This window comes from Aegilops tauschii, chromosome 2 (assembly GCF_002575655.3).
Source record: "Aegilops tauschii subsp. strangulata cultivar AL8/78 chromosome 2, Aet v6.0, whole genome shotgun sequence".
In the NCBI taxonomy this organism is placed as follows: Eukaryota; Viridiplantae; Streptophyta; class Magnoliopsida; order Poales; family Poaceae; genus Aegilops; species Aegilops tauschii.
The window spans coordinates 649,464,254-649,477,664 of record NC_053036.3 but is presented as its reverse complement, the minus strand read 5'-3'; positions in this window follow the sequence as shown (position 1 = coordinate 649,477,664).

Sequence of the window (13,411 nt, the reverse complement as noted above, 5' to 3'; positions counted from 1 at the left end):
ACGAAGCAATAAAAAACGAGGCAACACCACTAGCCTAGGTCTCCCTGCGGATTGATCGACGGATCGGTAGGCTGTGTAGATCGGGAGGGCTAGGGCTCGGTTCAGGACATATTGGAGCAGGCCCAGTTCGAGAGAGCTTGCGACTAGCTGCGAAAAAGGGCCCAAAACAAATAATATACAGACATTGGCCCAAAATAGGGGGCCCCTAGAATTTGGGGGTCTGTGCGGTCGCACAGCCCGCACATGCCCTTGGACGGGCCTGTTGATAGATTCATCATGATCACAGAAGTTACATCTTCGAGATCCTGTCTAGTTACGTTTTGCGAAATTGTCCTTAGTGAGAATAACTTGTTTGTGGACAAACCACACGAACACTTTAAGTTTTAAGGGCACTTTGACTTTCCAAATATGCACAGATCGAGGGATAGAGCTAGAGTTGATAATATCCAAATACATGGATTTTATCGAAAACACTCCATTCTTGGTTAGTTTCCAGTGCAACTGCTCTGGCTGTTGAGAAAGGTGGACATCCATCAATCTTCTCACAAGATGGAGCCAAGCTTCCCAACGGTTTCCCGCTAAAGTCCTCCCGAATTGAATATTGAGAGGATTGGACTGTAATACTGTTGCAACGTAGGCATCTCTACGCCGAGCAATGTTATAGAGAGAAGGATATTGGATAGCTAGAGGCGTCTCCCCTAGCCACGTATCCTCCCAGAATCTCGTGGAAGTACCATTACCAACGATAAATTTTGTCCTATGGATGAAGGCTGATTTCACTCTCATCAGTCCTTTCCAAAACGGCGAATCGGTTGGTATGACCATCACCTGGGATAAGGTTTTAGAATGAAGATACTTATTACGCAGAATCTGGGCCCATGTGGCATCGGTCTCTACAGATAGCTTGTACAGCCACTTGCTGAGAAGGCATCTGTTCTTCACCTCTAAATTTTCAATGCCAAGACCACCTTGGTCTTTTGGCCTACAAATAATATCCCATTTAGCAAGTCCGGATTTTCATTTTAACTCATCACTCTGCCAGAAAAAACACGATCGATAGAAGTCTAGTCTTTTCTATACCCCTACTGGTACCTCGAAGAAGGATAAGAGAAACATTGGCATACTCGTGAGCACCGAATTGATAAGAATTAGTCAGCTTTCATATGACATATGTTTGCCCTTCCAGCAACCTAGTTTATTTTCAAATCGATCTTCAATGCACTTCCATTCTTTGTTAGAGAGCTTGCGATGGTGAATCGGTATGCCCAAATATGTAAAAGGCCCAACCCACATCCAAACAGTTGTTTGTAAGCTTCTTGTTCGTCTTTAGATTTCTCAAAGCAGAACAATTCACTTTTATGAAAGTTAATCTTTAGCCCCGACAACTGCTCGAATAAGCATAACGCAAGCTTCATATTTCTTGGTTTTGCGAGATCTTGCTCCATGAAGATGATAGTATCATCGGCGTACTGTAGAAACGACACTCCACCATCCACTAGATGCGGGGCGAGACCACCCACTTGTCCATTTTCTTTAGCTCTTCCTATCAGAATTGTCAACATGTCCACTACTATGTTGAACAAGATAGGTGACATCGGGTCTCCGTGTCTTAGACCCTTGTGTGTCTGGAAATAATGACCTATGTCATCATTCACTTTGATTCTCACACTGTCTTTTTGCGTGAGAGAATCTACCTGCTTTCTCCAGGACTGATCGAATCCTTTCATCCGCAAGGCTTGCTGTAGAAATGGCCACTTAATCTTATTGTACGCTTTCTCAAAATACACCTTAAAAAACCACCCCATCTAGTTTTTTTATGTGGATTTCAGGGAGTGTTTCATGTAGGACCACAACCCCTTCAAGGTTGTTTCTGTCTGGCATGAAGGCTGTTTGAGAGGGCTGTACCACACTATGTGCAATCTGCGTCAACCTGTTAGTCCCCACATTGGTGAAGATTTTAAAGTTGACATTAAGAAGACATATCGGTCGGAACTGCTCAATCCGCACCGCCTCTGTCTTCTTATAGGGAGCAGAGTTATCGTTCCGAAATTTAAGTGAAATAACTGCAAATGCACAAAAAACAAGTCATGGCACATTGGAAGCAAATCAGCCTTAAAAATATGCCAGCACCTTTTATAAAACTCAGCCGGAAAGCTATCCGGCCCAGGAGCTTTATTATTCTTCATATGTGAAATCGCCTCAAACACCTCTTTCTCCAAAAATGGGGCAGTCAAGATTTCATTCTCATCCGTCGCAAGTTCAGGGAAATCCTCAACCCTTGACTCGTCTAAAGACACAAAACTATCCTCAAGAGCCCCAAACAGCTGCTTGTAATAATTGGTGATGTATAATTTTAGGTTCTCCTGTCCCAAAATCGTCCCCTCATCTTGCTCGAGCTGAAATTTCTTCTTCTTTCAATGCTTGCCATTCGAAAACATATGAAAGAATTGTGTGTTATCGTCCCCTTGGATGACTTTTCACACTTTAGCTCTTAGCGCCCACTTCAATTCTTCCTCTCGAAGCAATTCTTTCAGTCTCAGTTCCGCCTCCACTTTAGTCTCCAGCTCTTTGGTATCTAAAAGGGAGGACTCGACTTTTAAATCTAAGGCATTTATAAGGTGAAGGAGCCTTTCCTTTTCAACATTATAAACACCACTCAAATGTTTGGCCCAACCGCGTAGGAACTGTCTTAAGTGTCTAATCTTATTCTACCATCTTTCTACATTCGATCTCCCTCCTGAATCCTTTGCCCACTCCCGTGCTATCGGATCCAAGAAACCTTCTCTCTCAAACCATGCTCATTAAAAAGAGAAGATATTTTTATTTCCCACATCAGTTGCCTCCCAGAGTCAACAAGCAGTGGGGTATGATCAGAGATCGCTCGCGACAACGCTTGGACCGTCACCAAACGAAACTTCTGCTCCCATTCCACACTGGTGAGAACACGGTCCAACTTATCATACGTTGGATTTGGCAATGTGTTGGCCCAAGTTAATTTTCTACCAGAAAGCTTGATCTCCCTGAGATTCAGGCTTTCAATGATTGTGTTAAACATAAACGACCATCTGCCATCAAAGTTATCATTGTTCTTTTTGTCTCGTCTTCTTATAATGTTAAAATCACCCCCAACCAGTATTGGGAGTCGTTCATCTCCGCAAACACGAACTAGGTCAACCAGAAAATCTGGTTTTAGCTCAGGCTGCGCGGCTCCATACACTGCCACCATTGCCCATTGGAAACCATCAACCTTCGGTCTGACTCAAAACTTAACCGCAAATTCTCTCATAACAACGTTCCGATCCTCCAATGTTTCGCACTTCACCCCAAGTAAAATCCCACCGAATCTTCCTCTTGGGGGTAAGCAATGCCAATCAAAATCAACTCCTCCCAATATGGTCCCAAGAAACTGAGAGGTAAAATTGTCTCTACCAGTTTTAGAGAGGGCGATGAAATCTAACTTGTGTTCTATAGATGCATCCGCCAGAAACCTTATTTTAGCCAAGTTTGTCAGACCTCTGCCATTCCAAAAGATTCCTTTCATTTTTAATCATGGAATTTTTAAGCAGACCGGATCCTAGCACTTCTACGCACAGGCGAGGCCGGATAAATCTTCCGGTCCCCCTTGTGCTTAGGCTTGTTTTTCTCATCAACTCGGTCCATACAACCGAGCTCAGTGAGCTTACATGCCTCTGGATCAATGTGAGTTGAACCCTTCTGAGAAACAAAACCCTCTTCCTCCTCCAACTCAGCGAGAGAGGGCGCAAGATCCTCACAAAAACTGTCAAGAACCCTAACACCCAATGCATCTATTTCCGAGTCATTTAACGACTTAACATCCGCTAAGTTTCGAATCATCTCTATAGCTCGCTCCACCTCAAGATCAAGTATGTCATTAACAGATTTAGCTATTTATTTTCCATTACTACCTAGTGAAACTCCCAACTGATTTGCATCATTCATAATATTGTCCTCGGAAAAATGCAAAATGGAATTGGAAGTATTGACTGACATAGCTGCCGTGACCTCAATGTCACGAAGCTTGGTCGCCCGAATGGCGCGCCCCAGCAGCAGGTCATCAACGTCAGGCTGATCTTGGAGACGGCTGCTCATCCGTCAACCTTCAAACATTGGATCCGGGATCCCTCCGAAGGCGACGATCTCGTCCCGCGTAGGCCCACTCGGGGTAAGGCCTGTTGCCCGACCCCCAACTGGACCTAACTCCACCGAGCCAATTGGGCTATGGCCGCGTGCCATCAGCCCTATCGGAGAGGCTGCACCCGCCTCCACGGGCGCGGGTGCCGGAGACCCCCTCGAGGTCAAGCGCGGTCTACAATCGGGATTCCTCGACCGATCCACACCCACGTCAGACAAAAGGCCTCCATGTGAGGCCGCCCTCCTCGCTGAAGCCTCCCCATCGATGGCTCCTCAGTGGGGGGCACCAGCACAGGGCTACGTAGGCTGGTGGGGCTGGACAAGGCCACCTGCCTAGCATCCCCCACCACACCCCCACACAGAAGCTGACGAGACGAAGAAGGCGAGGCATGAGGAGTCACCCCCTCCCGCCCCCCTTGGCCAAAGATGGCGCGACTGGCGAGGCCAACAGAGATAACGGCGGTGGCAGCTCCTGTTCCACCGGGTCGTCAAGGTCAGCCCTATGACTCCACAACTGGCTGGGGGCCGACGAGCACCGAAGGAGCCGAACCTGAAGGAGTTCATCCGGGCCACAGGGGGCGCCTCCCCCTTTCCCCCATAACCCTCAGTCGACTGGGCGGGCCGGTCCAAGGTCTTGTTAGACCCACCGCGAGCCGAGCCATCCGCGCCCGGGCCACGCGAACACTTACCATTGTCCCTAAAAGTGCTAGTAATCGACTAGAGGGGGGTGAATAGGCGATTTTTATGAAAGTCTTCAAAACACGAGGTCTTTGAAGACAAACGATAAAAATGAACCTATAGATATGTAGCGGAAGGTAGACTACACTAGACAAGCCATAGTCAATTATGCAATGAAGTGAAAGCATGAGACTATCAGCAGCTAGGTAGTATGGATCGGGATGGAAGACAGTATGAAGCCAAACAGTAAACAGTCTTCACTCAGTGAAGTCAATCAGATCATACAGGCAAGAAATGACTTCACGCAGACAAACTGTAAAGTAAAGGGAAGTGAAGGATAGAACCAGTTGCTTGGTGAAGACAAGGATTTGGTAGACCAGTTCCAGTTGTTATGACAACTGTACGTCTGGTTAGGGAGGCTGAGATTTAACTCAGAAGACCGCGTCTTCACCTTATTCCCCTTGAGCTGAGCACACCCAGTCCTTGCACAATCACTCTGGTAAGTCTTCAAGGTAGACTTCCAAACCTTCACAGACTTCGTTCACCAGCGATCCACAATGACTCTTGGATGCTCCGAACGCGCCGCCTAACCGGCTGGAGGATTCACAGTCCTCAAGTGTAACAAGTCTTCAGGTCACGCAGACAGAAAGACTTCGATGATGCCTAACACTCTTTGGCTCTGGGTGTTTAGCGCTTTGTCCTCGCAAGGATATCTCTCTCAAATGCTTCGGAGGTGGGTTGCTCTCAAACGACAAAAGCCGTGCACTAACTCTGAGCCGCCACCAATTTATGGTGTATGGGGTGGGCTATTTATAGCCAGGAGGCAACCCGACCTGATTTTTCCGAAATGACCCCGGGTCACTAAGGAACCGACTCGTGTCCAACGGTCGGATTTCAAACACACGCGGCAGCTTGACTTGGGCTACAAGTAAATCTGACTCATCCAACTCTGGATAAGATTTGCTCTCATTGTCTTCGCTTGAAGACATAGGATTTGGTTGAGCATCACTTTAGTCACTCTGACTTTGTTCACTTGGACCCCACTTAACAGTACGGTGGTTCCTATGACTCAACAAAGAAGAAAAGGAAACTATGAAACAACTATGTCTTCGCACTCCATAGTCTTCATATGAATGTCTTCTCATGTCATAATCTTCATCGTGAATGTCTTCATGAACCACCATTGTCTTCAATGTCTTCACACATTTTCAGGGGTCATCTCTGGTAGGTAAACCGAATCAATAAGGGACTACTACCTGTGTTATCCTGCAATTCTCACAAACACATTAGTCCCTCAACCAAGTTTGTCGTCAATACTCCAAAACCAACTAGGGGGGGCACTAGATGCACTTACAATCTCCCCCTTTTTGGTGTTTGATGACAAACCGGTTGAAGTTTTCAACGGGGATAAAAATATGTGAGAGTTAAGGATAACCGCATTGTTTTCATAAGTTACAAAAGGCTCCCCCTGAAGATGTGCATATAAATAGTTTGCTTTTGAATGCAAATGCACATGGCAGGTTTTACCTTGTGGAGATCCTCTTCAACTTACGAAGAAAATTCATCATGCATGAAGTAGAATGAAGATAAATGAAATGCACAATGAAAAATGGACGTCTGCAGAATGTCTTCATGCGGAATTTATCATCGCATCACAAAGTGGCAGTAAAAACGAAGCAGACGACCATCAAGTTTTAGTGTTACAACTCAAAGAACCAAACTGTTTCAAAACGAGAGTTGTAAGAACTTAGCAAAATAATGCAACCACCCATATGGACCCGCTTGAAGACTATCAACCTCATTTGCTTCTCCCCCTTTTGTCAGTAAGGACGAAAAAGGTTTGAAGACATAAAGGATCTACTCATTCCCAGTTGGAGTAGAGGATGGAGCAGGGTCATCGTTGGAGTTTGGTGGTGCAGACGGGCCTAATGCAGTATCGTGATGCAGTGCAGCATGGTTGGTGAAGTGGCATCATCTTCTTCATCGACGACCCTCGCAACAACAGTTGCAGCCAAAGATGAATGCTCAGAATCTTCAATGGAGGTGGTGTGACGTCAGCTTGCATTCTGAGGAGGGCTGGAATCAAACTTGAAGTGTTCGATGAAGCCATCTGCACACAGATCATCTTCAGAACATAGCAGTGTGAGGCTCTTCCAGGACCGCCGACAGGCTTCATGGGCTACAAACGTGTTCTTGGTGGCCAAGTTACGGATGCGATTGACATCCACCAAGAGGCTCTGCATCTGACGCTTCAGCCAGTCATGATGCTTATCCTGCTTCTGATGCAATGCCACCAGATGCTCTCAGTCATTGAGTACACGAGATCGCTTCTGAGGCCTTTGGGCAATAATACTTGCAGTGGCTTCGGTGTTGCCTCGGTGAGGAAAGCACATGTTGCCAGCAAGAGGATATGCAGGGGTTGCAGCATTGGGCACAAGGATTCCTTCAATTGGCTGCGTGAAGCTTTGAAATTCAGCATTCTGAAGATGCAGTGACTGCTTTGCTGGCTCGGGGTAGATGGCTTCAATAGACAGATCAACCTCAGGCGGAAATACAAGATGGTTGCGCGCTGAGGGCTGATAGTCAATGGTGGAATGAAGCTTAATCAAGCGCATCACCCATGGTGCATAGAACTTCAGACCAAACAGATCAATTCCAAAAGCAGCAAGTTGTCTGATGAAGAAATCCTGTGTGTTCAACCTGATGCCATTGATGATATAGAAAACCAAAGTCTTCATGGCGCCTTCAAGTTTAGCTTCAGAAGAATGTCCCTTGACACTAGTAGGAAAAGGGGCTTTTACCCCGGTTCATAAGGGCCTTTAGTCCCGGTTCTGGAACCGGGACTAAAGGGTCGTTACTAATGCCCTAGCCCTTTAGTCCCGGTTCTTACACGAACCGGGACTAAAGGCCGTCCACGTGGCCGGTGCGGGGAGCCCAGGCAGGAGGGCCTTTGGTCCGGTTGGTGCCACCAACCGGGACCAATAGGCATCCACGCGTCAGCACCTGGCAGGAGCTGAGGTTTTTGTTTTTTTTGAAAGGGGGTGGTTTAGGGGTTTTGGGGGGTTAATTTAGGTGTTTCATATATTGTGTTAGCTAGCTAATTAATAGAGAGAAGTGTCCTCTCTTATCTCCGTGCTTTGTCGACGCTACGTACTATATACGTATGGAGAGGAGTAGACACGCTAGCTAGTAATCAAATGAAGGAAACAGAAGATCGTCATGAACATATATATATGCATACAGAGAGAAGTGATATCGACCACCTCTCCTTCTCCGAGATATTGGTCGAACAACAAGTTCTCGTATATCTATCCGACACTACCGGCTACATATATACAATAATTATCTCTTACAATACAATCTCCTAATTATATTGTAGGAACACAGGGTCCACATAGTATTCTCCGTTTTCAGCGATCACGTGGTCAAGGAAGAATGCCGCCAATTCCTCTTGAATTCCTCGCATACGATCTGGTGCTAGGAGTTCATCCCGCTTCCGAAAAATCTAATTTGAAGAAGGGGGTCAATACATATATATATGAATAAATGAAACTCAACACAAATGATGGTAATAAAATAAAATTGTGAACATTATTGCTTACGCACTTCATATTGTTCTTCAGTGTAGCCCCGCTCACAGGTATGGTAGCGGATGGACTCGCAAATGTAGTATCCACAGTAATTATTCCCGGGTTGCTGCCACAACCACTTTACAAGAAATAGAGGTCAATCAAACTGATAAGCAAGCATGCTAAATGGTATCGATCAAACTAGCGCTTGAATCATTAGGAGATGCGCGGAACATGCTACTATAGTACTTACTTTTGGGTGTCTAAATTGCAGCTGGTTCGGCAGTCCCGGGGCTTTTGAGGTGAATTTTCTCCAAACCCTGCCAGACAAAGAAAACAATTACTTGATATCAGGAAATGAACAAAGTTGCTGATATGGTGGATAATGATCGATTTAACTTACTTCTGGAGCATTTGAGTCATGTTCGCATAGTCCTGGGGATCTTTTCGTCTCGAGTCTAAGACGGTTACTACTCCCGGCTCAAGCTTAATCTCTAGGAGAATATAGTGGAAGCTGCGCATGCATGCATAAGTCATCAATTACATTACCATAACCTGGACTAATAAAGGGAAACCGAATATGCAGAAGACAGTAACACTCACTTGAAGTTGTAAGGAAAGAGTATTATATCTTTGTTTTGATTTATTACCAACAATTGTAGCAAGTTGGCCTCGGCTTCTTTGGCATGAAATTTAACCTGATAATCATCTATGAGATTTGTGTTAATGAACCCAATATCACCGATTTGTCTTTTCTTCAATTCGGCGATCTTCAATCTGCATAATATAGTGAGGATAAGTATAAATACATGCAATGAAAGAGCTGACCTATATAGAGAGACTTAATGACAGAAGTAGTACTACTTACAGACAGTAGCAAGTGATCGTTGTTTCATCGAGGGACATTAGATTGTAAAACTGGAAGAAATCCTCAAATGGAACATTCAGCAGTTCAAGTCCAACGAGGTCATGCTCCGGTTTAACTCTCAGCGTTAAAGTACTCATCCCATCAGACTCTCTGCAGCTTTTCATGTACCAATCATGTAGTCCTCGCATCATCGTGCTTAGAGATTTGACATCTTTGACGAGAGGCTTCCCGTAATGATATTTGTGTTCGTCCACCTCCATGATTTCATAATGTACATCGTCGGGCAGGTAATCTCCAAGATCGGTATAACCGGGCACCATACCCGGATCATTAGCGACGATGTCTTTTGACACCTTGAGCGGGGGGCACGATTGGTTCTCTTGTTCGCGGAGCTGGGCAATTTTTTTCCCAGCTCGTCGTTCTTTCATCCTTTTATCACTGACAGTACTTCCCGACCGCTCCGCTTCGGCATATGCCTTTGCAAGAACGCGCTCATAGTTGCCTTTTGGCGGAGACTTTGGTGGTTTTGTCAGGGCAGCCAGAGTGCGCTTTGCTTTCACCGGATCCACCTTCTCCTCTGGAGGTGGATGTTTCTTTGCTTTGACCCCTTCAAAGAAGTTCTTCACTTCGGCTCGCACGATCTTCGCGTTCTCCTCCTCGGTCCTCTCATATGGTGACTTCTCTGGAGTCTTCAGAGAAGGACCGAATCTGTATTGCCTCCCACCTCTGGCAGCTATACTGCTAGACGCCGGCAGAGCAGACGGAGCGGCTGCGGCTGTCTTCTTTCCTTGCTTACGAGGCGGATGAGAAGGACTACGACGCGCCGGAGCAGCCGCAGCAGCGGCGGGTCTCTTCCGCCCTTGCTGACGAGGCAGAGAAGGAGGAGGCTGGCTGCTCTGGCGCGCCGGCGCTGGCGGAGAAGGAGGCGGAGTGCCGCCACGCGCCGGAGAAGGAGGCTGAGTGCCCTGGTCACTCGCCGGAGGAGGAGGCGGAGTGCCCTTACTCGCCGGAGCCTTCCAGTTCGGAAGCTTGATGAGCTCCTTCCGCCATAGGCATGGAGTCTTTAGAGCTAAACCCAGCCGAGTCTCCCCTTCACCGGTAGGGTGGTCAAGCTGGAGGTCCTCAAATCCCTCCGTTATTTCATCCACCGTCACCCTAGCATATCCATCTGGAATCTACCGGCAGTGGTAGGTTGCGCCGGGTTCAGTAGGTAAAACAGAGCCAACAGCCGCCTTGACTTTCAAGTTCTGCCATTCCGCCATAAGGTGGCAATGTTGAGACTCCGTGATAGCATCCACGGGGTAGCTAGGAGTAGCCGCATGCTCCAGCTGAGGCAGCTCGGTGGAAGCCACGCTGCTTCTACGCTGAGATGGCGGTGTAGCTTCGGGGGCAGTTTCGGCATCTCTATTGCTGTCTCGTTCCTCTAGCACTTGAACCCTTTCGTGCAGACGCTGAATTTGGATCTGCTCCACTTTTTTCCTCCTCTCCTGGCTTTTGTAACCGCCCGCGTCCGGAAAACCAGCCTTCCACGGAACGGAGCCTGGCATGCCTCGTGTCCGTCCAGGCTGCTCAGGATTCCCGAGGGCCATTGTGAGCTCGTCGTTCTCTCTGTCTGGAACGAACGTCCCTTGCTGCGCTGCATCGATATAGTGCTGAATCTTCTTGACGGGTATTGCAAGTTGCTCGTCCGTCCAACGACACCTCCCTGATACAGGGTCCAAGGTTCCGCCAGCCCCGAAGAACAAAGTCCGGCAACGGTCTGGCCAGTTCATTGTCTGTGGTTCGATCCCTTTATCAACCAGATCCCTCTCAGACTTGGCCCACTTAGGCCGGGCTTTGAGGTAGCCACCTGACCCCGTGCGATGGTGAAGCTTCTTCTTCGCAGCATTCATCTTGTTTGTCGCTGACATCTTCTTACTCTTTTCCGATGTCTTGTGGGCCACAAATGCGGGCCAGTGATCTCTGATCTTCTCATACCGGCCGATGAATTCAGGTGTCTCTTCTTTGTCGACAAACGTTTTCAGCTCATTCTTCCACCTCCTGAATAGGTCTGCCATCTTCTTAAGAGCATGAGACTTGATTAATTGCTCTTTAACTGGCTTCTCCGGATCCTCCTCTGGCGGTAGGGTGAAATTTGCCTTCAGCTCAGTCCAAAGATCATCTTTCTGCATATCATCGACATAAGACACCTCAGGGTCTTCCTTCTTAGGCTTATACCATTGGTGGATGCTGATCGGGATCTTGTCCCTAACTAGAACCCCGCACTGAGCAGCAAAAGCATCCTTTGTCCGGAGGGGTTCAATCGGTTGGCCGTCGCGTGCGATTGCTGTGATCTCAAACCTCTCATCCGAGCGCAACTTTCTCTTCGGGCCTCGTCTCTTTACCGCAGTTGTGCTCGATCCGGAGGGCTAGAAAAAAGAAGAAAGACGAGTGTTAATTAATATGTGTACATACCAAAACAATGAATGCATCAATTAGCTAGTCAGCACAGGCTTAACTAATATATTTACCTGGCCGGACTCTGTTCGGTCACCGGAGCCGTCACCACGGGCTCCTTCTTGCACCAGCATTGGGTCACCGGAGCCATCATAATCATGTCTTTCCTCCTCCACTCTTCGATCACCGCAGCCTGCTTCTTCACCCTGTTCTTCCAGACCATCATTGTCGTTAAGATACGACAAGATATCACCTCCGGCTAAGATTATGTCCCCCAACACCTCTTCTGCTTGCTCATCTCGTCCGTGCTCCATTGTTTCTGCAAATATTACAACATGGCAATTATTACACAAACATGACAGCAGGTGGATATATTAGTGCAAACGTAGACCTAGCTTATTCCGGGTTTGGGGTGGCCTAGGCAACGCTTCAAGGGTAGGGGCGCGGCGGGAGGGGGTAGGAGACCGACATCGTTTTTTTCTAGGGTTTGGGTGTCCTCGAGAGTTTTGGTCGAGCGAGAGGGCCGGGGGGTGCTCCCGTGGTATAAGTTATCACGGTCGAGAGGGGGTATACATATCGACCGTCCATCATGTCAAAGTTATCTGGGAGGGAGTTATATATATCGACAACGACGACATACATACACGGGAAAATAATGTTATCGGGGAGGGGGTATATATCGACCCCCCCCCACGTGTTGAAGTTATCGGGAGGGGGTTTTATATCGACAACGACGACATACATACACGGGAAAATAATGTTATCGAGGAGGGGGTATATCGACCCCCCCTCGTGTTGAAGTTATCCCCCCTCGTGTTGAAGTTATCGGGAGGGGGTAATATCGACAACGACAACATACATACACGGGAAAATAATGTTATCGGGGAGGGGGTATATCGACCCCCCCCCCCCACGTGTTGAAGTTATCAGGAGGGGGTTATATCGACAACGACGACATATATACACGGGAAAATAATGTTATCGGGGAGGGGGTATATCGACCCCCCCTCATGTTGAAGTTATCCCCCCTCGTGTTGAAGTTATCGGGAGGGGATAATATCGACAACGACAACATACATACACGGGAAAATAATGTTAGGCTCATATAAGGTATCCTGATCATAGTAATTGTATCATATCTCCTTCTCCTATTGATCTTACCATCCCTCGAGTCCAAGTCTCGGGATGGCGCTTATTAAGGTCCTGTTTCCCCTTGACAGGATCTTCCAGTTCTGGTATCCCTGAAGAGCATTTCCTAGTATGTATTTACTAACCTTAAACGATAGGAGCCGTATTTAGATAGATATCCTATAATATCGACCCCCCCCCACGTGTTCAAGTTATCTGGAGGGGGTTATATCGACAACGACGACATATATACACGGGAAAATAATGTTATCGGGGAGGGGGTATATCGACCCCCCCCCCTCGTGTTGAAGTTATCGGGAGGGGTATATATCGACGACGACAGACCCGATAAAACATAAGAAAACGAAGAAGAAATAAAAAGAGGAGAGAAGAAGAAAGGAATAGAGGAGAGGATTGAAGAAAAAAAAGAAGAAAAAAAAGAGGAGAAGAAGAAAAAATAGAATATTTTCTATTTTTTCTTCTTCTCCTCTATTCCTTTCTTCTTCTCCTCTTCTTTTTCTTCTCTTTTCCTCTTCTTATTTATATCTCCTCTTCTTCCTCTCCTCTTCTTCTTTCTTTC